Source organism: Hyposmocoma kahamanoa, unplaced genomic scaffold, assembly GCF_003589595.1.
Source record: "Hyposmocoma kahamanoa isolate Upper Pololo Valley unplaced genomic scaffold, ASM358959v1 87, whole genome shotgun sequence".
In the NCBI taxonomy this organism is placed as follows: Eukaryota; Metazoa; Arthropoda; class Insecta; order Lepidoptera; family Cosmopterigidae; genus Hyposmocoma; species Hyposmocoma kahamanoa.
Genome location: NW_020654422.1, coordinates 11,702,239 through 11,727,365, shown reverse-complemented (window position 1 = coordinate 11,727,365; position 25,127 = coordinate 11,702,239). Strand labels below are relative to the sequence as shown.

The window sequence follows — 25,127 nt, the reverse complement described above, 5'->3', positions numbered from 1 at the left end:
TATGTATTCGTATTATATTTATGTATGTAATCTACTTTGTGTATTCTACTAGAAATATAATTACATTACACTTTATTGCTATTTTTAACAATCCAAAGATACGCACATAAGTAACAAATAAAATTACATTAAATACAAAATCTATTTTTTGAATGGAATTGAAACTCATTACAAAGGGAGTAAAAACTTAAATCATTCTATAAAAAACGACTATAAGTATTAGAAAGAAGCCGCTGGCTAAAACCGTATATCGCGATGTGAGTTATAGGCGTGACAAGGTCACGAAAGTAACAGTCGTGACAAAATCACGATGATTTATCACTGTGATTTTTTTGGAACCGGAACGACAGTCACGGCGATAGAAATGTAACGCTATTCCCCATGTCTAGTAAACGTTACGATTAGTACATAAACTTTTCACCACATCATTTTCACCTAAATTAGGCAAACAAATTACACATCAAAAGTCTTAAAAGCAGTAGAGTTCCTTGTGAAAGAGTTCGTTCAGGGAAGTACGGTCACCTTATCTTTTCTGCCACCAAGCAGTAATGTGAGCATGACTACGTTTCGGTATTGAAGGGTGAGAGTGCTTGAAATTACTGGCACATGTGACTTTTTAACTTATGTCTCAGGGTGCAACAGCAGTACCATTCAAATCTCTGCGCTTTAAGCCTCTTGAGTAGCATTGTGACTGTCATGAAATGACGTGTCGTTTATTACCAGACGCACGACTTATTCCTCCCGTCTCTTTTTATCATAAATAAAAGTCAAATTACGCATTTGTGAACTAAAGTCCCTTTATATATATCAGTAAAAAACTCTAATGGTTAATCTGTGTAAATACATATTTATTCAGATTTATCATTATAAATATCGCAGAAACAGCCTGGAAAAACTAATTGGATCACTTTCACGGACTCTTATCATCCAAATAGGCTTTTAAGCTTCGTGAAAAGCGAAGTTCATCTAGAGTTACAACCAAAAATACAATTCTATTACGAGATGGAATTTTCTAAATTTCTAAGTATAAACGTTTGTGGCGGTTTGGCTAACATTAGGTATACTGTAAATTTCACACACAAACAATTAAAAACAGGTTTTTAATATATATTTTCTAGCAATTGTCTACTATAATAATAGCACTGTCATTATCTTTTTTTTATGATACAGTGATGGGACGAACAAGTCGTGCGTCTGGTAATAAGCGACTCGCCTGTCCATAACAATTGCAGTGCCACTCAGAGCTTTCAATCGCAACGATCTGAGGTGCACGCCTCTGCGCCCATTACGCAGTAATGCTCACATTACTGCTTGGCGGCAATGTTCTTCTCATGTTCAATAACTTGCACTAAGCTAGGTAGGTTATTAGTATAAACTAAAAACATTAACTTTAGCTACATAAAGCCAACGACGCGCGAATACGAAAATTCTCATCACAAACAAGTAAATAGCTTCCCTAAGGCGACAAGAGACGTTCACAGAACAAAAGGGCTGTAACATTTTATGGGCCGCAATCGCTACCGCCAGATAGCACTCCTGCCAACAATTAAAGGGTAAAGATAAAGAGAAATTCTCTTCCTTTCGCTTTGTGTGCTATTTAAGTTTTTGCAAATTGAGATGTTGTTTCGAAAACCAAAGACATCCTAGTAGGTGGTGTAGGTAATTTATCTGTCAACCAAACAGAATTACTGTCCACATTTTTGTTGATGTTATTCGTTTTTTGTATTGTTACCGTTAAAGGAAAAGGCAAAAGTCTTATGCCATACAGCCAAGGCATGGCAATATTTTCTTTTGTCAGTTTTAGGTAAATAGGCTTACGCCATGTATATTGGAAGACAGAGGAAACAAAAGATTAGAAAGCACAACACCAGGTAGAATCTTTTATATTGAAGAAGGATTCAATGTACTAATAACAATGGACGAGAGGAGATAGAGGTCGAATGCATAGTTACATTTATATAAAGTAATATAAAAGTTAATGATTGCGGAAAATATATACAAGCGTTGACTTTGCTATGTAGATTCTGTGCAAAAAATTTATTCGGAATTCAAAGGTTCAGCAGTAGAGCTCATCGTGAAAGAGTTCGTCCAGGGAAATATTGCAACGTATTTTTGCCACCAAGCAGTAACGTGAGCATTACTGTGTTCCAGTTTTAAAGGTTAAGAGTGCTGATGAAGTTACAGACACACGGGACTTGTCAACTTATGCGTCACGGTGACGGCGCAGATCTTTGTGATTTCAAGCTCTGAGTGGCACTGGAACTGCTATGGACAGGTGTGTCGCTTATCACCAGACGTCCGACTTGTTTGTCCTGTCACTTGGCATCATAAAAAAAGGTAGCCACATATTGTCCGCGTAATACTTGCACCTGGGTATACAATTTGTTGTAAGTACATAGACTCCTCGCTTCTTAAAAGGTGAGCGATAACGTTTAGCTATTCACCAAAAGCTAATGCAATATAAGTTTACTAAATAAAAAAATAATGACTTTCAAAGATTTCAGTTTTGAATTAGTCGGAATTTACGTTAGAGAGTCAATGGAAGCTAGTTTTTGACACGACATCTTTGGTAAAACATCGTGTGACAAAAGTTTCATAGCACATGACCGGTAATAATGAGGCAGGCAACGGAAACCCGTAATTACACGGTGACTTGCACCTTCCGTAATTTCTTGAGCTAACCGGAAATTATACTCAATTTTTCTTTATAATTTACAAAATATTTAAAAAATGTATTTCAGAAACACGCACATGGGCATACCAACTATATTAAATTAAGTATTGGTCTACAAAAAACGGTTGCTTATTTATCAGTTTATAGCACAAAAGTCTGTTATAAAGTCGATCAGGTATTAATATATGTTTTTCTGTAGTTTTATGTTATATCGTCTAATATATTTATGACAATATTAATGTCTTTTTATATTCTAACTTATTTTGAGGTTTAATTCTCTAAAACGCCGTTTATATTTCAATTCGAACGTCAATCGAAAAGCACTTAACGTCACTAAATCCAACCCACTTGTGTCCAAACAAAGAAGGGCATTAAATCAATTGGCTATAATGAATAAAGGTTCCATAGAGGCATTGTTTGAAAGGCTAATAACGCTAATTTCCATCGGGCATCGGCCGCGTAATAAAATTTTATCAAACATTGTCTGGTCGCCGATTTCCCCTTTGATTGTGCAAATGAATCTGTAGGAACCGTGATTATGGATACCATTAGGGTTATATAGGGTTTGTAGTAAAAGGCTTTGAAATTAGCGTATTTATATTGAAAAATAGCATGGATTTAAAAATATGTATTTACATTTTGTCCACAATCTTATTTGAAGTAAGTGAAGATGTAGAAGAGAATAGCGCATACTCGCTTAGATGATACCTGTTCATTCTGAAATGCAGAACACTGCAAAGAGTTCCACAGAAAGAAAATGAACGTAGAAGCAATACACTTCGGGGAGTCAACACATTTATGACACGGAATCGTAATAAGCAGGTCAAAAAATCTTTATGTCTTTGTAATAAGCGCGAAAAAGACATGCGTTTCGCGTCGGGCGGCGGTACGAAAGGAAACGATACGCGCAACGTCCGGTTCGTTCTTATTGCCTAATCGTGACTCATTTGAACGTTTTTGTAAATATTGTATACAAAAATCAAGCAATAATTGGAGTCGTAATGTTTTTTTAATTATGTGAAGTAAAGATAGACTTTAGTAATGAAATATCCCAAAATTTGACATCAGCGCTATAAAATTCACAAATAATAACACGCCTATACTATAAATAGCTAGGTTTTCATGACTCAAAATTTTACACCCGCATGATTATTTCTGATAAAACAACGACACGTCTACTCATTTGAAAAATATGTAACAATTAACAGAACACGTCGAGTGGTAAATCCTTTGCAGTGTTTTCCTAAGGGTTTCGGGTTTTCCTAATCATTTTCCACTTTACACAATTTCAAAGGCACCCCTGTGATGTGACACGAATTTCCAATTCAACGACTCTATTGTAATTTTACCCACGACTCAAACGATCTCTTTAGCACAAACAGGAATTAATCATTATATGAAAGTATTTAATTTTTAATTAAACAGTTTTCATTTCGCAATGAGTGAATGTCTACACATTGAAATGGAACATTTTCCCAAAAGTGTGCTCTATGCTCGAAAATATAATTTCCGCAGTTCGTCCAGTAAAATTGGTAAAATGGTCAGTGGAAATAATCAAAAAAGTTAATAGGCAACCCTATCGTTAATACCCAGAGGGCCCTCAAAACATGGAACGCTTTATGAAAAAAGGTCTATCAAAATTTAATAGCATTCCCCACTAGTAGGTGGCACGCCCAATGACTTTGATATTTTCAGCAGCATTAATTAAAAAATTATAAAGCTTCCTCTCCCCCCGAATCACTGTTCCATCCATTGTTCTCGCACAAAGCATTTATATTGGGGAAAAAGATAAATAAGCGAGACGCAGGTAATTGTGTGCTTTATTGGCTGGTTGTTTCAGAGATTTCTGAGGTTGTGTCGGAGTGTGGTATTTATTAATATTGATTGAAATATTTAGATTTTCGGCCGAAGTATTTATTTAAATCTGTCTCGGATGTTTCAATGTGGCAATAACACTGTGCCAGTGGCGGTACAAAAAAATTATAACACCGGAATATTAAACAAAAACAAAAGCCTCCCATAATCTTTTATCTAATTCCGCAAAACCTCAACGGTAAATATTTCCCGTATCACAAACGGAGTGGAAGGCGATGATTTTCCGTAACAATGCTCCCCGAGGTGGTGGGTAATTATGATTGAGCGCAAAATGGATAAAAATGAGGTGGGTCTTGTTTCAGACATAATTAGGGTTTGTGGTCCCACCGGGAATAAGAAGAGCAAGTCATACTAGCCTTATTGAACTAAACTAGGAAGGGTTTACTTGTATTGTTTTTATTTCAAATCGATCCACATTTTTACAACAAACATATTGATTCGCCCTGTCGAGTATATCTAAGGGAGTCACCACACATATCCACACAGAATCGCATTAAGCCGATCAATTCCATACGCAGCCGATACCGGCCGATCGGCGTCGATACCTGAACGGCTACTTTGACGCCCGACCGGTCACATCAAAATACCGAAACGGCTACGTGTACGGCCGAACCGCCACGTTGACGCTTGCATAAACGGCCGCGTCGCCGATGATGGCTTAAATGCGACATCATGATTGCCTTAAGGCGGTTCTGCGCTGACAATAGTGAGGTGACAAAAGTTAAATATTTGGTCGCCTTCGTGTACGACACTGATTAATTTTCTTGCTATGCAACTAAGTCCTTGAAATAAATAATAAATAGAATTTGCTCCTCGCCACAGTTAATGACGGTAGCTCAGCGATTAGCACTGAGGGCGATGAATTCCGAGTTCAATTTCCTATAGGACTAATTCGGGGAACTGGCTTTTCTAAATTGGTTCTATAATAGAGAGAATAAAGACCCAGAGATAACATCTTAGTTCTAGTAGGAAGAGGAATTCTCTAGTTTGAGACGATATGGTTGTGATAGTCTGGCACATTATTGGTATCTGACATTTTGTAAAACCAGGCAGAATGCAAAAATAGAAATATTAATCCAGTTTTAAGTTCTCAATAACTACAAGGAATAGTACTAAATTATCTTTTGCTAATAATTTGTGAAATTAAATTAACGTCTACAGTTCCACGTTCCATAATAACGTCCTCGAGGTGGCGTCGATTATGAATATTAATATGTTGGAGACAGCGCACGTAGTTATTCCACCAAGCGATATTACCGACGACTGGTATATTTAACCTTTGTATATAACATACACTGCGGGATCTTAAAGTCGTTTGAATACGAACCTTTATAGTAAAACAGCAATGTAGTTGAAACATTTTAAATATCGACTAAGGAATTATGTGCGATTATAGTATAGAATAAGATGGCTGGTTGGCGGTTTAACACTAACTTGCATAGACAAACCTTCTCAGGGGTAAATGCCGCCGCAGTTATGCGACGAGTCTTATTAGCCAAGTAATTCTGACAGGTATTTATGTTAGTTATTTACCTAACTTTAAAAGTAAGTCTAAAGTTAAGCATTTAAAGTTAAACCTTTTAATTTAAGCCTTAATAATAGTAATTAAGCCTCATTTATGCCCTTAATACATAGATTCATATTACGCATAAATTAACTAATATAATAATTCAAAATAAAATAATAATAATAACAATAATAATAAAAAATAATTGAACGAATTGAATTTTACGATTAGTAATAATTATAACACACTATTAGGGACCTCTCTTCGAGTATTAGCCTCCTCCATTTCACTCCACTGTTTTCTGTCTTTCGCCTTGCTCATCCAGTCTTTGCCAGCTGCTTTGTTTATTTCATCTGCCCATCTCTCTTTTGGTCTACCTAAATATGAATGAAGGTTTCATTCAAAAATTGAGTCTATAAAGCTTTTTTTATGGTACCAAGTGACCGGACGTAGAAGTCGTGCATCATGCTATGGTAAGCGACACGCCTGTTCGTAACAGTGCTACTCAGAGCTTTAAAACACAACGATCTGTGGGTTACTACCCCTGCGCCCATCATCCTGAGACAAAAGTTGAAAAGTGTTATGTGCCTATAATTTCACCAGATGGGTAAGGAACCCTTCAAAACCGAAATACACTACTGCTCACAATACTGCTTGGCGGCAGAAATAGGTAAAGTGGCAGTACTTTTCTGGACGAACTCTTTCACAAGAGAAGAGAAAGAGGAGGACTCTATTAAGAGCTATGCTGAATGATACTTTTGTTTATACTTACAAGTTGTTGTCCCTGTAATACAAGTTATAAACAAAATACCACATTTACAGTTAGAATTAGTTTGTACTATACTTTTTTGTTTCTTTTTTATTTATTTCTTTCTTTATTTTTTCTTCACAAAATTCGTGGAACATAAATATTAGTAAATAAATATGGCTGCTTACAAAAATAACAGAAAATAACCAAAAAATAAAGTTGGCATAGTGTTCATTGGAGGTATCGACGTGGTAATACGTCAAAAGTGCGTTTGTCACATGAAAAGGATGAGTCATAAGAATTTGGTGAAATTATAGGCACAAGGGACATTTCAACTTATGTCGCAGGGTCACGGGCGCACTGGCAGTGCCTTTGATACTTTTGCCATTTAAAGCTCTGAGTGGCATTGCACCTGCTATGGACAGCCTTGTCGCTTACCACCAGCACAAGGCGCACGTTCGTTCGTTCGTCCTGTCACTTTGTATAATAAAAAAAACTACAAAAAAAAATATATTTCAAATATATATATATATATATATATATATATATATATCTATCCTATTTAAGCTTAAAAAAGTTCGAGTCAAATCCGAATTGTTAGTTTGTAAAAAAAATGTAACATTTAGATTCGGATAAAATAGCTTCATTTTCAAAGTGTACGAAATGACCAATGAGACCCGGTAATGTATGTAACAAAAACTACAAAGCAAGACGTGAACTGACTGTGATTGAAACGATTACATAGACATTAATATAATGGTAATTCATTGCAGGGAGTTATTCATATTTTAATATTTTGCCTTCTACTTTAAGTCAGGTTATCTACTTCTACACCCTACATATTACACCCTTGGCGTAATAAGGACACATCTTCAAAATGAGAACTTTTATAGAGAGAAGTTTAAAGATTCTACTAACGAAATTATAACAGTTCATGTATAGTCATAATTATATCTGTGGTGGGGAGCCTGGAAGCTATAGCACAGATTTTATCCTAGTTTAAATTCCAGCTCCATCTCAAATTATAATCAACTACTACAACTAGTGCTTATTAATGTATGTAACAAGATTTTTGTAGTTTATGATGGTAGAAAATAAACTATTTTCTATATATTTTTTTATATTAATATTTAATTCGTTTCATGTAGTTCGTATTATTATTGTCATAATTATTGTTCGTATTATTATTCATGTGATATTAGGCAATTTTAACGTTTTTTTCTTGTCTTTTTTGTGGTCTTATCACACCAGAGATACAATATGGACATAGTATCACTTTCAGTATGACACGTACTGCCCTCCTTGTTATAACTAACCCACTTGCATTTTAGTAACTTTCGAAATATTGGCACTTAAAGCTTTTTTCTTTGAAAAATGTTAATATTTGCTGATTTTGATTGGAAATAACACAGAAAATAAATAAGGTATAAAAAAACCGCTTGTAGATGGTTGTAAATGTCATTCGCTGATTCCGGATATTCCGGATAACTCAATTTCGAGAAACGCGGCTGTGCTCATTCGAGTCAACTCGAATCCTCCTTCGATCCTCGTTGCGCTAAGATAAAGCCATAATTAAGGGCCTTCGCGATCGATTAACTAAAGCCGAGTTTAAATAGACGTTAACTCCGAGAGAAAGGTTTACTCCGCCGTGAAATGGCATTAGGTTTTCGCGCATTTTATGTATTGACGAGAAGTTGTTGCACGTTTATAGATAATGCAAAATAGGCTACGTGTTTGATTTTATATTAAATTACTAGATACGTGTAATGTTTGAATTTGGAATAAATAAAAAAATTTATCTATGGTAGAAAATCTAAGACAAATAACAGAAAATGCTTTTTCTTTCATTTCATTCATTCAAATCTGTTTATGCGAATAGCTTTGGATTTATAGTCCGTGTATTTTTAGCTTTGCTGACCTCGTTAACCGATCTATTCGTTGAAATATATGTTATAATATATTGTCATATCCTAGTTTATTAATTTAGTCACTATTGTAATGAGATGAGTCCCTAAGAAAGAGGATTTAACGGGAGATTGAGATAATTAGTAAAACTCGTAAATTAGCGCAAGTATTTTGATTGATACGAGTTTGAAAGATTTGTTCGACGTTTATCTGAGGATTAATTTTGTTTTACAAACGCAGGTTATTAACAATTGCTTGGGTCTCCATGACACTCATGTAAGATTTTTTTTAATGAATAATGAATGGATAAATGATTTAAAACTTTCATCCGCATAAAAACATACAATTATAACACAGAACATGTACATGAACAAGAGTAATGTAAATATCGTTTTTAGGTTTTCGCGATTGTTACACATAGGAAATGAAACTATTTTTCCGGATTAAAATCGCGAATATTTGTTTTTTCAAACGTGATTTTTTTTGTTTGAAAAAAATAAATATACGCGACTACAATCCAGAAAAATACTTTCATTTATTAAGTATTGTAAGTGGTTTAGAATACGCAACATGCGCCTTATTGTGACGTAGTAATTTCTTCTCACAAGACGTCAAAGAAGTAGCAAAGGAATCTTTTCTGCCGTTAATATTAAGAATAATGTTCTTAAATAATAATAACGTATAATGTAATCTTATAGTTCCCTCAAAAATATTTATCTACACAGTTGACAGTACGTACCTATCGTCATACAACAACTATTTACGAAATTTAAAACATCGTTGGAGACATTCGAGTGTTACGGGAATTAACATTGCGTTGTTAACATTCCATTTTAATTTTTTACGTTTGTTAATATTACTTTCTAGTCAGTCGTTTCTGCAAATAAAAGTTTACCGTAGGTACTTATTTAAAACATAACATTAATATTCATTTATAGGTACGCCTTGACATTCTATATTTGAATTATTGTATGTTCTTATAAGCATTAACGAATCAATTGTGTACATACCTTAAATACTTAAAACAAGAATAATAAATTAAATGATGTTTTACCTGTATGAAGAATATTTGGTTGTTTCCGTTTGGAACAACACCGAAACCGAAGCTTGGATTTCAGAAAATAGTACTGTGGTTACATAAACAAGAACCTAAAAAGATAATCACAATAACTAACATAAGTATATACTCGTAATAACTTCTTAAGTCGTAAAATTCCGTAAAATTCGTGGAAACAAGTTTCGTGTAACGTCGTAGTTAAAATTACTGTAATAATTAAATCAGGCGTTCTTTTTGAGTTTGGCATTAATATTTTGTTGAGGCTTTGACACGCTGATTCCGTCCCGTGTGCCTTTATAAGGTGGGAAAATCATAGTGATTTAACACAACCATATCGATAAGGATATAATATTTTAAAAAATGTTTCGGGCATTCATCCATAACAGTTAGTAACACAAAATTAAAATAGAGTTACTATTACAAATCATTCTTTTTTATGTACGTTAATAAGCGTTCGGATCTAGTGTTCATGAATAGAACCCTGGATCCTGAATGCTATATAGCACTCAGGAGACTGCTGGTTATCGCTGCCACTAATTACAGACACATGGGATTTGTCAAATTATGTCTCAGGATGAAAGCATTAGGTGGCACTGCAACTGTTATGGACAGGCGTGTCGCTTACCACCAGGCCCACGACTTAGGCGTCCCGTCACTTGGTGACAAAAAAAAATTTGCGCATCAGGGAAGCCGGACCAACATGTTGCCTGTCGCCGCCAGCGCCCTCCGCACTCTCTCTACCTCTAAATCATATTTTAAGGACTCAGAGACCCGGAGCCGTAGGTACTTCAATTAGGTGGCTATTTTTAGAAGAGTGCCAGACAGTGTAACATAGCGGACCTTATTATAGCATTGCTACCTGTTTTAAACACTAGTAACTCTCTGATAGTCGCGTTATACTGAATTTATGTCGACATTTACGAAAGGAACATAATAATAAAAGTAATGGAAAAAATAATGTGGTGCTCTGGGTTGTTCTATTTTAATGATTGTTCGCTTAGTTACAGATACCGTTATTCAAACTCACTTTGTGAATCTGCGAATTTGAAAGTTATGTAAATGACGTAAAGCAACAAACAATTATGAGACATTGTTCATATGTAAAAGAGGACAATACAATATATAATTAAAGCAAAATGAAATGTAGTGTAATAATTCATAGGGTTATATAATCAAGATGTACAATTAAAATTCTGTTTTTATAGTGTTACACTAATTGATAAGTATTGTTGATATATTTACTCTAATGACACGATTCAATGAGACGTTACGCAATGGTTTTAGTTGAGTTTGCAATCGTAAATATATCTCAATTGTGCATACCTTCGATAGCTCAGTTGGTAGAGCGGTGGACTGTAGTTGTATTTGATCGAAATCCATAGGTCGCTGGTTCAAATCCGGCTCGAAGGAGACTTCTTTTTGAGAATATAGTGAAAGCTTTTTTGTTTCATACTCCACGTTGGTATAGATGATTTGCAATTCGAAAAGGTCAAACAATATTTATAATTTATGTTTGTACTTCTTATCGTAACTACATAAACCGTCGATTTTTCGATAGCTTACTATTGTTTATGGACAAACAGCGACTTTATCTGGTTCGTTGCATTATTTGTCGTTGTAAGTAGGTATGTGGTAGGCTTGCATTTTATCGATAGGGGTCTCACATCCAACTAGCCGTACCCCAGTATTTTATGTTGTAAAACAAAAACTCAATGCGTAAATATGTATGTATCTTTAAAACATACCTACAGGTTTGGAATTTGTCGACAGTATACCTGTATTAAATCGGTACATCCCTATATCTTATGTTGCGTGACGTCTGCTTCCTTATGACATTATGAATTGTAGTCGGCGTAAATGTTGTACGAAATGCCAGTTTGACCTTATGCTAAGTGTCGGGCCGCCCCTGAATTATTCCATGAACCTCTGTTTGATCTTTGAAAGCCGCCCTTTCGTGTGATTGCTGTCAATTTGTGATTTGAATGCTTGATTTCTTTGTACAATATATCGCATATGAAATCAAATACTGTCGTAACTCAAAATTGTAAACAATTTCAAAATTTTAGAAATACTAAATGGACCTTATTACGAACAGTTTGATTATTTTTAATCATACATTATACTTAATGAAGTATTCATTTATAAACGAGAAAATATACTGTATTATACTGTATTGGTTTCATTCAGTATTTTTTATAATTTTCACATCGTGTTTTCTCAATTCAAGAATACACATACAAATAAGAATTGGCACCCATTTAATCAATGATAAGAGATTTGTTACTCCGTTGATCGACTATCTTTTGTACAGTGTTTTGTTTTTTAAATTCGCAATTAGAAATAAAAAAGTGTCCTGCGAGCCGGATTTGAACCAGCGACCTATGGATTTCAATCAAATACAACTACAGTCCACCGCTCTACCAACTGAGCTATCGAAGGTATATAAACGAACTTACAAAAATACAATCACTATCTTCGTGACTGCATGACGTAATGAATTACATATTTAATTGACTGTAAAGATGTATGTAGAAATGAACTATTAAGACTTGATTATGTAAACATTCGTTAGAAGTTATTCTAGTAATCGAGTTTTGAAACGTAATTGATAATAAAAACATGCTAATAAATATATTCCTAACACACTTTCTAAAGTCTATACTTCTTTAATTTACTAAAGCCAATTCTTTTTAACCGAATTCAAAAAAGGAGGCGGTTCTCATTTCGACTGTATTTTTTTATATATATGTTACGCGATTACTCCGGCTAGATTTTTGAACCGATTTTGATATTATAAATATAGATAGATAGATAGATAGATATTATAAATTTGAAGAAAAATTCGGAGATAAATTAGGTTTCACGCACTTTCCGGGAATTGATTCCAATAAAACTTGGCAAATACATATATTTCCACGAGCTTTTGAGGTCGGTTTTTTTTATAAAATATTGTAATTTATATTTATGATTTGAATTGATAATTTTGTAAGTTAATCTATTCACATAGTAAAGACATTCTTTATTTTGCAATAGTCTTATTGCAAAATAATTATGTTTTAAGTGTCTACTTGAAACACATGTTACAAGTGGAATTGAGAAAACGCAATTTGAAAATTAAAAAGATTACTAAATGAATCTTATTGCCAATAATTTGATTATTTTTATTCATATATTATACTTAATTATCCATTTATAAACGAGAATATATACTGTATAGGTTTCATTGAGTATTTTTTATAATTTTCACATCGTGTTTTCTCAATTCAACAACTTTCAGTTACGACTATATTTTGTTTCGTGTGCGATATATAACTAATTACAATAATATCATAGGTGGTAACGTTCCCTTTACCGATCAATATAAAACTGTCTAACTACACGTTGAAGTTACGTGTTGCATGTGAAAATAAATCTCCGAAGAAAATAAATACTTACACAATGGACACTTTCTTTAAAGTTAACATTGTTTAAACGGAAATTCGGGTAAACCCGACAAAGTTAACTTACTAATTTTATGGTCCCGGTGGTAAGTACTTTATAAGTACGCGACGTAGCCATTTACGTGAGCAAACGATGTAACTCACCATTTAAATTCTTTGGAAAGTCGTTAGGGGTTCCGCACAAGAGGGTCAGATACGGGACGGGTCGGAAACGGCGCCACTATCGCTGCCCGCCGCGACAGTTTCTATTCAAATTAGGAACGTAGCGACCGCGATTCAAAATTTAAAATTACAAATTTCAAACATTTTACTTTCCTCAGCACTTCTTCCATTGCTGCTTTTCTTTAATATGGTCTTAAGCAATTTAAGCAAAGTACGTAATGTATAAAGCTTAATGCAATTCTGAGGTTTTATGCAGATGTAAATAGTAAAAGGACTGTCTAAGCACTAGACGACACGTCAGACTACTTCCGGTCGGCCGTTTGAATGCGTGCAAAGGTAAGTTCAGTATCCAAGTCGGTTGTATAAAAATAAAGAGCTGTGTATATAAAATTGCTTGTGTTTTAAAATGTGTTTATGTTGGAAATGAGCGACCTCGCGATAAGAAGGTGTTAAAGATACTCCATGACGACAAACTACTTTTTGATAATTTGACTTAAATTGACTGTGTAATAAGTAAGGCATCAAAGGCACTTGGATTCATTATTCGGGCATCGGCGACGTTTAAAAATATCAATTGCATTAAGATTCTTTATTGCTCTTTTGTACGGAGTCACCTTGAGTACGCTTCACAGGTCTGGAATCCATGCTATGAAACCTGTAAGTCGCGGTTGGAGGCAATTCAGCAGAGTTTTTTGCCGCTTTGTGTACATCGAGACATTAGTGACGTCAGTTTTCTGATGAGGATCGCCAACGGTAATATTGATTGTCCAGAATTGTTGTCACACAAACTTGTTGCATTACAGATGTTGACCACCTCTGCAAGTGCCGTTTGCGAGCACTAATTATAGGCAAAATACGTACATGGTCCGTGCTTTGTGACTTTATAACAATGCGACAGTAAATCATTCTGAGTTTGATTTGTTTTGTTCAAGCATAGATACAGTCAGGCGAGAAATGACCGAAAGTCACTTTGACACATTACGTGATTGGCGATGAATACACTGGTTTGTTCGTTTAATTCTTAGACTTTTTTCCATCCTCTAAGGTTTAATTGTATATTTATAGTATTTTTTACTTTTTATTTTATTGACTGTGTTTTTTGTATTATCCTATAATCTCTTTTTGGCTTGCTAAGCATTTTATATTGTATCATGTTGGTGGAAATTCGGAAATGGCATTGGATTACTCATATTTAAGTATACTATAATTTTAGTATTATTTGTCCGTGAATTTTCCTAAAATGTATAAATAAATAAATAAATACATCAATAATATTAGTTTTTAGTTCTTGAGTTTGTTACTTATGACTGTGTTGGTACCACTATTTCCATAGTTTTTTTTATGATACCATGTGATGGGACGAAGAAGTCGAGCGCCTGGTAGTAAGCGATACGTCTGGTGGCAAGATTTTAATCACAAAGATCTGACGGACACTGCCACTCCACCCGTCACCCTGAGATATAAGTTGACCTCATGTGCCTGTAATTTCATCAGCACCTTACCGTTCAAAAACGGAACGTAGTAATGCTCACATTACTACTTGTCGACAGAAATAGGTAAGGCAGTACTTCCCTGGACGAACTCTTTTACAAGGAGCTCTACTGTTACTAAACTTGTAACGGTGTTAAGACAACGTAAAAATCTTTAAAACAGTATTAAACAATAGTTAATCAGTAACATAAATATAAACTAGTAATTTCTTCACATTATAAGATATTTTCTGTTTATATATGTATTTTTATGTATAACAAGTTAATGTAAGTGTATATATCAAGTCATATGTATATTATTTATAATCATTTATATTCTCATTCAAACATTAATGAGTTTACAATATTCTTTATTCATCACGGCTAGGGTTGGCTGGAAGAGATCTAGAGATAAGTCCATAGCTAAATATGTCCTTGTAATATGTGTTTTAAATATCGATTCTTTGCGCAATAATAAAATGATTAACTACACGACTGGATTAACTTACAAAATCATTAATTCAAATAAGAATAAATATAAATTACAACGTTTTTATAAAAAAAATGACCTCAAAAGTTCGTGGAATTACATATATTTGCCAAATTTTATTGAAATCGGCTACCGGAAAGTGCGTGAAACCGGATTTAAGGTTAAAAGGGTGCGATACTGTGGTATCCTCTTTCCAATAAAAAAAGAATCATCAAAATCTGTTCAAAGATGGAGCCGGAGTAATCGTGTAATGTAGATATTAAAATAAACACAGTCGAATTGAGAACCTCCGCCTTTTTGAAGTCGGTTAAACATAATTGTCTTGAGTAAATTAAAGAAGTATAGACTTTACAAAGTGTGTTATGAATGTCTTTATCAACATGATTTTGTTACCAATTACGATTCAAAACTCGATTGCTACAATAACGTCTTAACGAATGTTTACATAATCAAGTCTTAATAGTTCATTTCTACATACATCATTACAGTAAATTAAACATGTAATTCATTACGTCATGTAACAAACAAAGATAGTGATTGTATTTTTGTAAGTTCGCTTATATGCCTTCGATAGCTCAGTTGGTAGAGAGGTGGACTGTAGTTGTATTTGATTGAAATCCATAGGTCGCTGGTTCAAATCCCGCTCGAAGGAGACCTTTTTTTTGTATCTAATTACAAACTTAAGAAACAAAACACTGTACAAAAGATAGTCGAACGACAGAGCAACAAATCTGTTATCATTGATAAAATATAGGTGCCAATTTATATTTGAAACCGACCTCAAAAGTCATTCATCCCCTAGTTTGCCACCCTTAGAGGTGGAATATTTTCTTGAAATTTAAATGGCACTACATCTGAGGTACCTTCTTTCGAACAGAAAAAGAATCATCAAAATTGGTTCACAAACGGCGGAGTTATTGCATAACATACATACAAAAAAAAAACATACAGACGAATTGAGAACCTCCTCCTTTTTTTGAAGTCAGTTAAAAATAGTTTCACTTCCTATACATAACAATCGCGAAAACAAGTTAATGGCGAAAACCTAAAAACTTAAATGCATAATCATATTCGTTCTGTATTCAAATATCATGTTTTCTACACCATCCGCACTTATCTGTAACACTTCATTTCGTCACAGGCCACGTGATTCTCTAGTCCAGAATAGACGGGTGACGTATTTTTGTGGATGGCCTCTTAGACTGGAGAGTTTACAGTATTTCAATGACAGGATCCCTTTTACGTGAAGAATCGTAAGCCCAAATTAACAACTTTTAGGGGAACGTTTTAATGTACTGAATTGAGTATAATATCTGCGATTTTTGAAGTTTTGCAATTAAATTTGATACGTACTCATTACTTATTTGCCATGCATCATATTTTTAGTGCTGAGTATAATAGACCTACATAAAAATAAAGTTATTTATGAAAAAATGCATCTAATTTTTGGGTTGCTTTAAATTACGTAGAAGGAGATAAAACAATAAAATCAGAAGTATTTCAAATACTTATGGAATTTCCAGGCGAGAAGTTAAAAAAAAAGTCCTTCGAGCCGGATTTGAACCAGCGACCTATGGATGTCAATTGAGACCAGCTACAGTCCACCGCTCTACCAACTGAGCTATCGAAGGCTTGTTCAGACTGATTATATTTGCGTATGTATTTGTGTATTACGTGCAAGGTCTCGGTGAAAGGTGCGTTGGCGAATCTGGCACGAGTCTTGAGCAACCGTCCCCTCCACCATTACGTCATGTTATTACGTTTTTGCCGTATTGATAATTTATGAACTTGGTTTGAAGTGATAGAGATGCCATACATATTAAGTGGACTTACTATGGACTTCTTTAATGATAACTAGTTACGGGACGAATAAGTCGTGCGCCTGTTGGAAAGAGACACTACAGATAGATAACATTCACATTTATTAGCAAATGTAACCACACTATAGAGTCCCAAAAATGTGGGAACATGTATTTTTTTATGATGAAGGACGAACCATAGACGAACAAGTCGTACGCCTAGTGATAAGCGATACACCTATCTATAACCGTAGCATTGTGAATCAGAGCTTTAAATCGCAAAAATCTTAGGGGCACTCCGACTGCGCCCGTTACCCTGAGACTTAAGTTGACAAGCCCCATGTGCCTGTAATTTCACCAGCACCCTTACCCTTCAAACGAACGCAGTAATGCTGACATTACTGTTTGGCGGCAGAAATAGGTAAGGTGGCAGTACTTCCTTGGATAAACTCTTTTACGAGGAACTCTACTGCATATATTGCTACTGGACAAGTTTATTGCGAATTAATATCCGCATAGGTTTTATGTACAAATGTTTATGTTAAGTCCTAACGCCACGTAGTAATAAATTTCAAATACGCGCGTAAAAATTCAAAACGTCCAAGATTTTCGTGTATGCACACACCGATTCTGTAGTATTACGCCACGAGCAAATTCTAACCCGCCGGGTTCCACTGCACCGTGCACTGTCATACCCTCATATACATTAACATATTAATTGAGTACGGATTTAAGGAGACACCGTAGACGCACATAAGCAGCTTTGGTTCACTTGTATTTTGAATTTAGACGGGCGTAATATTTTAATTTAGTTTTCGAGGAACAATTTTATTGTCCTATTTTATATTTGATTACAGTTAATCGTGTTAACAATGCGGTAGAAAAATGTAATCACATTGCTTTAAATTTCTTTATTATTTTAAAGTAAACTGCTGTTAATGTACAACTTTTTTTAGAATTTAGGGCCTATTTTACTATTACATTTAATAATTGCGGTATAGCAAATCTACCTTTTAATTTTTCAAAATTTAGGGTGAACGAAATGTAAGTTTTTCGCACCCTGTGCTATCGATTGACATATCCTTTCACCACAACGACAAGCATTACGGTATATGCCATCGATAGAATAAGAAAAAAAGACGTATATGTAGAAAGACGAAGAAGTGTAGCTATCAAAAATGTGTAACTGCTAAAGTGCTAGAAATATTTGCGTAGTTGTGTCCATCTATATACAGAGGGATTTTGTTAAGGGATCATTTCATTGTATGTAACGAAAAAAATCGGGACAGCAGAAGTAGGTCAAATTTAATAAAAACCTTTTTTTATACAAAATGAATAACACTTTGTTGTATAGATATGAAAGTTCCCCGGTTATAATTACAATAGTCTTGATTTAGGTTATTGTCAAAATGTGTTTATATAATTATAACTTTCGATTAATTAACAAAAACAGTTATAATCATTTGTATGACTGTTGACAAAAAAATCTGTTTTATAATTGTATCATATTCTAAGATTGTAGTTAATTACTTTAATTAATTACTAATTACTATTTATTTTTGATGTTGAATCGTCTTTAGGCATAGTTTAATATTTTGTTAGTTCTTTTTTATGTTGTGTATCATGTATCTGTAGCAATAAAATAAAATAAAATTAAATAAAACTCTTTTCAGAGACATACTTTGACTTTGAGTTACAATTTTCCGGAAAAAATTAAAACACTTTTAATTGCTCACAATAACAATGAAAACTAATGGAAGGGTACACAGACGGTCACAATGTTATATAACAATTTCTTCCAAGTAACCTTGGGATGATAAAATGGATGAAAAAATTAAAAATAATATATAGTTGGCAAAGGGCGTATGTGTAAATAGTATTTGTAGAAAGCTATTACTAACTTTACACCTAGATAGATAAATAAAAAAGTGTTTGTGCTACATGAAGTATTCTCCTGTCTCATGAAATCTTATAACATCTATTTTGTATAAATAGCATCCGGTTTGTATATGTACAAATTATACAATACGGTTTTGTACATATTGTCCTTTCAGCGTTTAACAATTTGATCAAACTGCTACCTTCACGTGAACTTCGGCGACAGTTCTGAACAATAATGGCAGCGGGAACGAAACTATTTAGCGGAGTTTACTCCGTCAATAGGGAGCGGCACCTAGGGAAGGAATAATTCATTTAGTACGAATTAACTCGCGAAGTCTGTGTCTTGTGGGTGTTTCGCTGATGCTCTCTTTAGCGTGTCGATGCTCGCGTTTACTTCAGAGACACTTTATTCCTTAAAAAAGTAAAAAAATGTCGTTGTTCATTTCATATTCGTTATCAAAATGTAATAAAATGCAGTAAAAGACGCATTTTGTTTATTTAAATTCTTAAAGTCTACCTACGTTTTTGTCAGTTTAATACCTCTTGAAACTTTGCATTAGGTTCAACGTTTACGCCACGTTTGTGTTTAAGAGAAGCATACGTTACGTTTACTTTACGGTTATAGAATAAGTTTAAACCAAAAATATTAGTAACGAATAAGATTATCAAAAACAATGTCATATACATAATTCTCACAGAACATTTATGATGACTAATCCATATCAGTCAAGCCAGAATGGCAGCAAACGAAAATGTCAACTTGTAATCTGTGTAATTAAGTGAATGTCAGGGTAGGTTTACAAAATGCCGCTCGCGCCGACGCCGCCGCCGCCGCGCCGGCTAAACAAGATTATATTGTGAAGTGTATGGCAATAATGTGTGACTGCCAAACAGACTAAAATTTGAAAGGGAGAAATTTAACGATGGTGATGATAAATAAAACAAAAAAATAAATAAAAATAGATAAGTAAAACTTTCATTAGGTTCCACAGGTACATGTCATATATAAAATAAATGTAGGTGCAGTGATTTTCTAAAGCAAATACAATTTTAAGTTTTTAAAACTACTTTTAAGTTTTTAAAATTACAGTGAAATGATGTAGTAAAAAAGTAAAAATAATCTTATCTAAAAATTAATGAGGACATCGTTGAGCCCTGACTGAGCAGGACTGTCATACGCAAATATTAATCAAAGTCGTTTGTATAATGAAGGACTCAGAATATGTGGGGTTTTTTAATTATAACGATGGTAATGATCATTTTTCATCCCTAATTGTCATTCCCGGGCAGGTATACGTTTTAGCTAATCACCATTATATTAGAGAACACTTTTCTCTGTCGGGATTCGGTTGACATGTTTGCTGTTGTATTTTTGTGAATGTACAATTTTGTTATACGGTTGTGAATTAAAAACGAACTTTATTTATAATTTGAGAAATGGCAATATTATTATGTTCTATATTTGAAAATCATATAAAGCCAGAAGTTTAGTAGTTCCGCATACAGTTATAAAAACGGGGTTAGTTTCGGTCGCACTGATTTTCATACATGAATATTCCTTGTTTGAAATTCACGTCGTGGCTGTATCTAAGCACCGAGCGGTAATAAAACTAAGCACACAACAATCCGCGTCATAAAAGTGGTTCAGTAGAAGTGACGTCACTTTTCTTTCACGTCACGAGTTTAAGCTCAGTGTAGGCGGACAAAGAGACGCCGGAGGCCATGTTTTATAATTGTAGAGGTGACTCTATGGACGTATCGATAAATTGTAGAGGATCACCATTTGATGCATGCATATATATCAAAATAAAATAATTTTAATAAATGATATAAATATATTACATGTAAATACATTGCGATATCCTGCGATTAGATGGGTAGACGACATCGTCTAAGTTGCGGAAGGGAGGCGAGCCCAAGATTGTGGTAGATGAGACAAACTACTGCAGGCCTATACCCAGTAAAGTAATTGAATGGGTCAATATACCAGACTAAGTATATAAAATAAAATATTATAATATTATTTTAAATATTTGTTAAGCTACTTAAATAAATTGTTCAAAAATTTATATTTTATTTGTTAATACTCAAGATAACATTAGTACCTGTCATTTTAAACTATCGATATCGATATGTGGTTTTATTTAGTTCTAGTGCTCTAAAGGTAGGGAGCCAAAAACAACGGCACCTGACACCATTATGCTATTATAATACTTGGCTTTCGCAACCCTGATGTTTTCTTGACGACGACGCAGTGAATACCAAAACGCAGACCCCAGAGACGATTCCCATTGGGATATTTATTGAGGATTGCATTTGTTTTTGATATTCAGGCGCTTGGTGCGATCGGAAAATTTTATTTGATGGCGTGACTTAGATTCTTTGTTTATAGAGCCTATTTAGGATCTTCGAATTTTGTTTGTTCATAGAATCTATTTAACGTCTGCTGTTGTTTATTTATACATGTAAGAATTGGAACGGCTACGTCTGAAGTTAGGTTTGTTGGAATTTTCGTTGAGTCGCGAATTATTAGCTATGTATTATAGCTGCTACTTGACGTCACAAAAGTGGGGTGCCTGGCATTTATAAATTCATTCAAAATGAAACTATTTTTATTGGGATCTAAATTATATATTCGTTTTTTTCAAATAAACCAACATTTCAGTCTTTTTACAGGTCCCACGGTCACGGTTGACTGAGGTGGTAAAGTGTAAATTCATTTCACAAAATTGCAATATCGGAAATATTAGGCCGCATAAAAATATGGCTGTAAGGCCCTGCGTATTCCACACATTTACTTTTTATTGTGAGGGTTCGAAACTCGAATCCAGTGGCGGGATTTTTGTTTAAAATTGCATTTTTATATTTGGAACGCGATCCGCGACCGACATGGCGATGGCGGGTGACAAATACGCGCTTCGCTGCCATGAATGACAATTGAAGAGATGTTTTTATAAAGACGCGTCGATTTTTATTTTTATGCGAAAGAAATTGTGCCCTTAAAAAAGGTGTTGAAATGATGACTGTCATTTTTCACTGTCGTTGAAATGCGCTTAGATAGGGTAATTGTGTTTGAATGACAAAAGACGGCGTTTTTCTCTTTATTTGAAAACACCTTTAAAATTTTTAACGCAGAGATCCTGGGGTACAAAAGTGTTCCCTTTTTTTTTCATAGTAAGAGGAAATGCTCATATTTAATTTAATCAACAAAATTGTTACCATGAAAAACGTTTTTTTTTGCGCTTTCAAGTTGGGTTTAGGTTAGGGTATATATTTTTTACGAATATGCCAAACACTACTAGATAGTTAGCATTGGTTTGATGGTAGGCGTATTAAGCTCGTTTCACTAAGCCTGAACGTTATCCCGCCGAAACGTGGGCCGCTATGCATGGAATGTGTTCATAAAGAGCAAGTATCACCATGTAGAGTCGCCTACAGAATGGTTTACATTAACTTAATCCACCGGCCAAAGAATTAGATTTAATTATTTTGAGTTAACTGGCCAATATTGCAGTTAATGCAATTATAACTTATTGTTATTAGTTTTATAATACCAAGTGACGGGATGACCAAGTCCAGCGCCTGGTGGTAAGCAACACACCTATCCATGACAGTTGCAGTGCTACGCAGAGCTTTGAATCGCAAAGATCTGAGGGGCACTGCCACTGCGCCCGCCACCCTGAGACATAAGTTCACAAGTTCCATGTGCCTGTAATTTCACCAGCACCCTTACCCTTCCAGGCCGGGACGCAATTAATGATCATATTACTGCTTGGCGGCAGAAGTAGGTGAGGTAGAAGTACTTTCCTGGACGAACTCTTTCATAAAGAGCGCTACTGATACTCGTGTAATACTAATGTATAATACTTACCTATTAACGACCTCGTTGGCCCAGCGGCTAACAATGTGGGCGCCAGAAGATATTTCGGATTTGATTCCCAGTAGGACTGATATGGCAAGCGAAATTTTTGAAGTTGGTACTGATCCCTGGAGTAAATTTAGTTGCGTTTTTGTTACTCGTGGCATGTTTCACAAACTCTTTTTTTATTTGTGCTGTGGACGATAAATGAAGAGGTCCCTGGTTCGATTACCGGTTGGTTCAATTTGGAAAAAGATCTTACGTACATTGGTTCTAGTGTGGATGTTCTGGGTAGTGTCCCGGAATGAATTATAGGTAATTTTCTAGTTTGAATAAGGTTCTTTCTTGATTGTTACTATTACCTATGTTTACTATTTAAACTATTACAATACTATTGCTATACTTGCCTAGTTGTTAAGCTTTTCGTGCATGTCTGTATCTAGTTCATATTCGCAAACCCCAGTAGATACATTTGATTAACTCAGGTTACTAGTCAGCTAGACAGGCTTCATTGATTTGCCGTTTGGCATCTACTTTAATCCTAACCTCATATATCCAGTTACCAAACGGGATACAAGGCTATCCCCTATTGTATTACGTCTATACTAAATCCAGTTTGGAAATGCAAATTTTAATGTCGAGGTTTGGTGGAAGTTATTAGTCAGGGCAAATAAACATTTTAATAGTTCTGAAATTATTTTATATATAAGTTCAGAACTATTAAATGTTTGTCTGCCGTCTTTGTCAGAAATAGCGCATTTGCATTTCTATAACTTTCGAGATATTGGCACCTAAAGTATTTATTGCTAAAAAAATGACGATTACCCTGATGTTAAATGATAAAATTGAAACTAAATAAGAGAAACAAAAAAAATTGAGGGTGTTCTAGATCTTGTTTCGCTGATCCCAAATATGTTAATAGCTCAATTTTGGCTAAAAATGTTGATTACGTTAGTTATGGTAAAGAAGATAGTTATATAATTTTTTAGTACTTGAAGTAGACATCAATGGCGAGGCGTGAAAAATTTCCTGTGTAAAGCCGAAACTTTAACTTTTTGACTAAACAAAAAACGCCTTGGCGTCATTTAAACTCAACACTTATTAGCGCACAAGTTCACTTCATCTCACAGGTTCACGTATTCTTCACATAAAATGGGTAACCATAGCTTTTAAAGTAATTTTACATTTTAAGCTGCCCGTCGCGATACGAGAATTTGTAAACAAACTCATTAGTGTTGCTATTTTAATTACCTACGAATTATTTTGACCTTGCTATTTTAATTACCTACGAATTACCTTGACCTTCTACATACATTCTTTACATAGTCTTCTTAAAACGAAACACCCAATTATATGTAGATATATTATGTAACACTATTTATCGTTAAGATTTATAAAATATAAATTAACCATATTTTTTATTAATTTGCTATATAATAATTTTGTTACATTATTTTATGAAAAGTTTTACATCTGGCAACGAGTTTGACATTAAAACAAATTAAATTGTAATTTGTCGGAATAAGGTTCAAATGTAAATGAACGGTATTCGACAATAACTCGAATTATTTCGGCTTCTCAACCGTCATTCTTTAGATGTTACAAAGCGGATTTTTGCGAATGTGTGCGCGTAGATTCCTAGAATGAAATAGAGCTCGCCGATCCGCCGGCTTACCTCACGCTGATTGTTTGAGATGCAACCGGACAAGTTATTACGCGTTTAATAGTGAATATTTTGAATAAATATTGTTTAAATAGCGAATACGCGCTCTGCCACTTCCTGGTAATGCGTACGCGGAAAAGGCTTTTTAGGCTTAGTAAGGATTTTTTTAAATATACGGCAATTCTTATGGGTAGATCTAAATATAAATTGTACCCTTGGTATAATAAAGTCATATATGTATAACTTGTGTGGTGTATGACGCAGCACGCTTCTTTCTAGTACTTATTTATGTATGTATCTTTAGGTTAGCAAGTTACTAATAAATGTAATCTTGAAGCATGCTTACTGTAAAATCTTGAAAATAGTAAAATATTTTTTGACACAAATCCCTAAGATAATTAACTATTCAATTGAAATAATAAAAGACTTAACACTCACGCACACGTATACACACACAACAAATTAAATTACACACTACGCACAATGTCGTCTTGTTTGTATTCTTATACTTGTATTGTTTTCTCTTTTACTTTTTTTGACCTTAATTATTATTATGCCAATATACTATACTATAATTATAATCTTAAGTGATTTTTTT

General features: G+C 34.3%; 4 non-coding genes across 4 annotated transcripts; 2 read left to right on the top strand and 2 right to left on the bottom strand.

Annotated features, from left to right (window-relative positions):
- Window positions 1-11,088: 11,088 nt before the first annotated feature.
- Trnay-gua lies at window positions 11,089-11,176 on the top strand. The gene is given in 2 exon segments: window positions 11,089-11,125; window positions 11,141-11,176. It is a non-coding gene; the product is annotated as a tRNA-Tyr (tRNA).
- A 941-nt stretch (window positions 11,177-12,117) lies between these two features.
- Window positions 12,118-12,205, bottom strand: Trnay-gua. Its single transcript is given in 2 exon segments — window positions 12,118-12,153; window positions 12,169-12,205. It is a non-coding gene; the product is annotated as a tRNA-Tyr (tRNA).
- Window positions 12,206-15,891: 3,686 nt separating this feature from the next.
- On the top strand, window positions 15,892-15,979 carry Trnay-gua. Its single transcript is given in 2 exon segments — window positions 15,892-15,928; window positions 15,944-15,979. It is a non-coding gene; the product is annotated as a tRNA-Tyr (tRNA).
- An 891-nt stretch (window positions 15,980-16,870) lies between these two features.
- Trnay-gua lies at window positions 16,871-16,958 on the bottom strand. The gene is given in 2 exon segments: window positions 16,871-16,906; window positions 16,922-16,958. It is a non-coding gene; the product is annotated as a tRNA-Tyr (tRNA).
- Window positions 16,959-25,127: the final 8,169 nt, after the last annotated feature.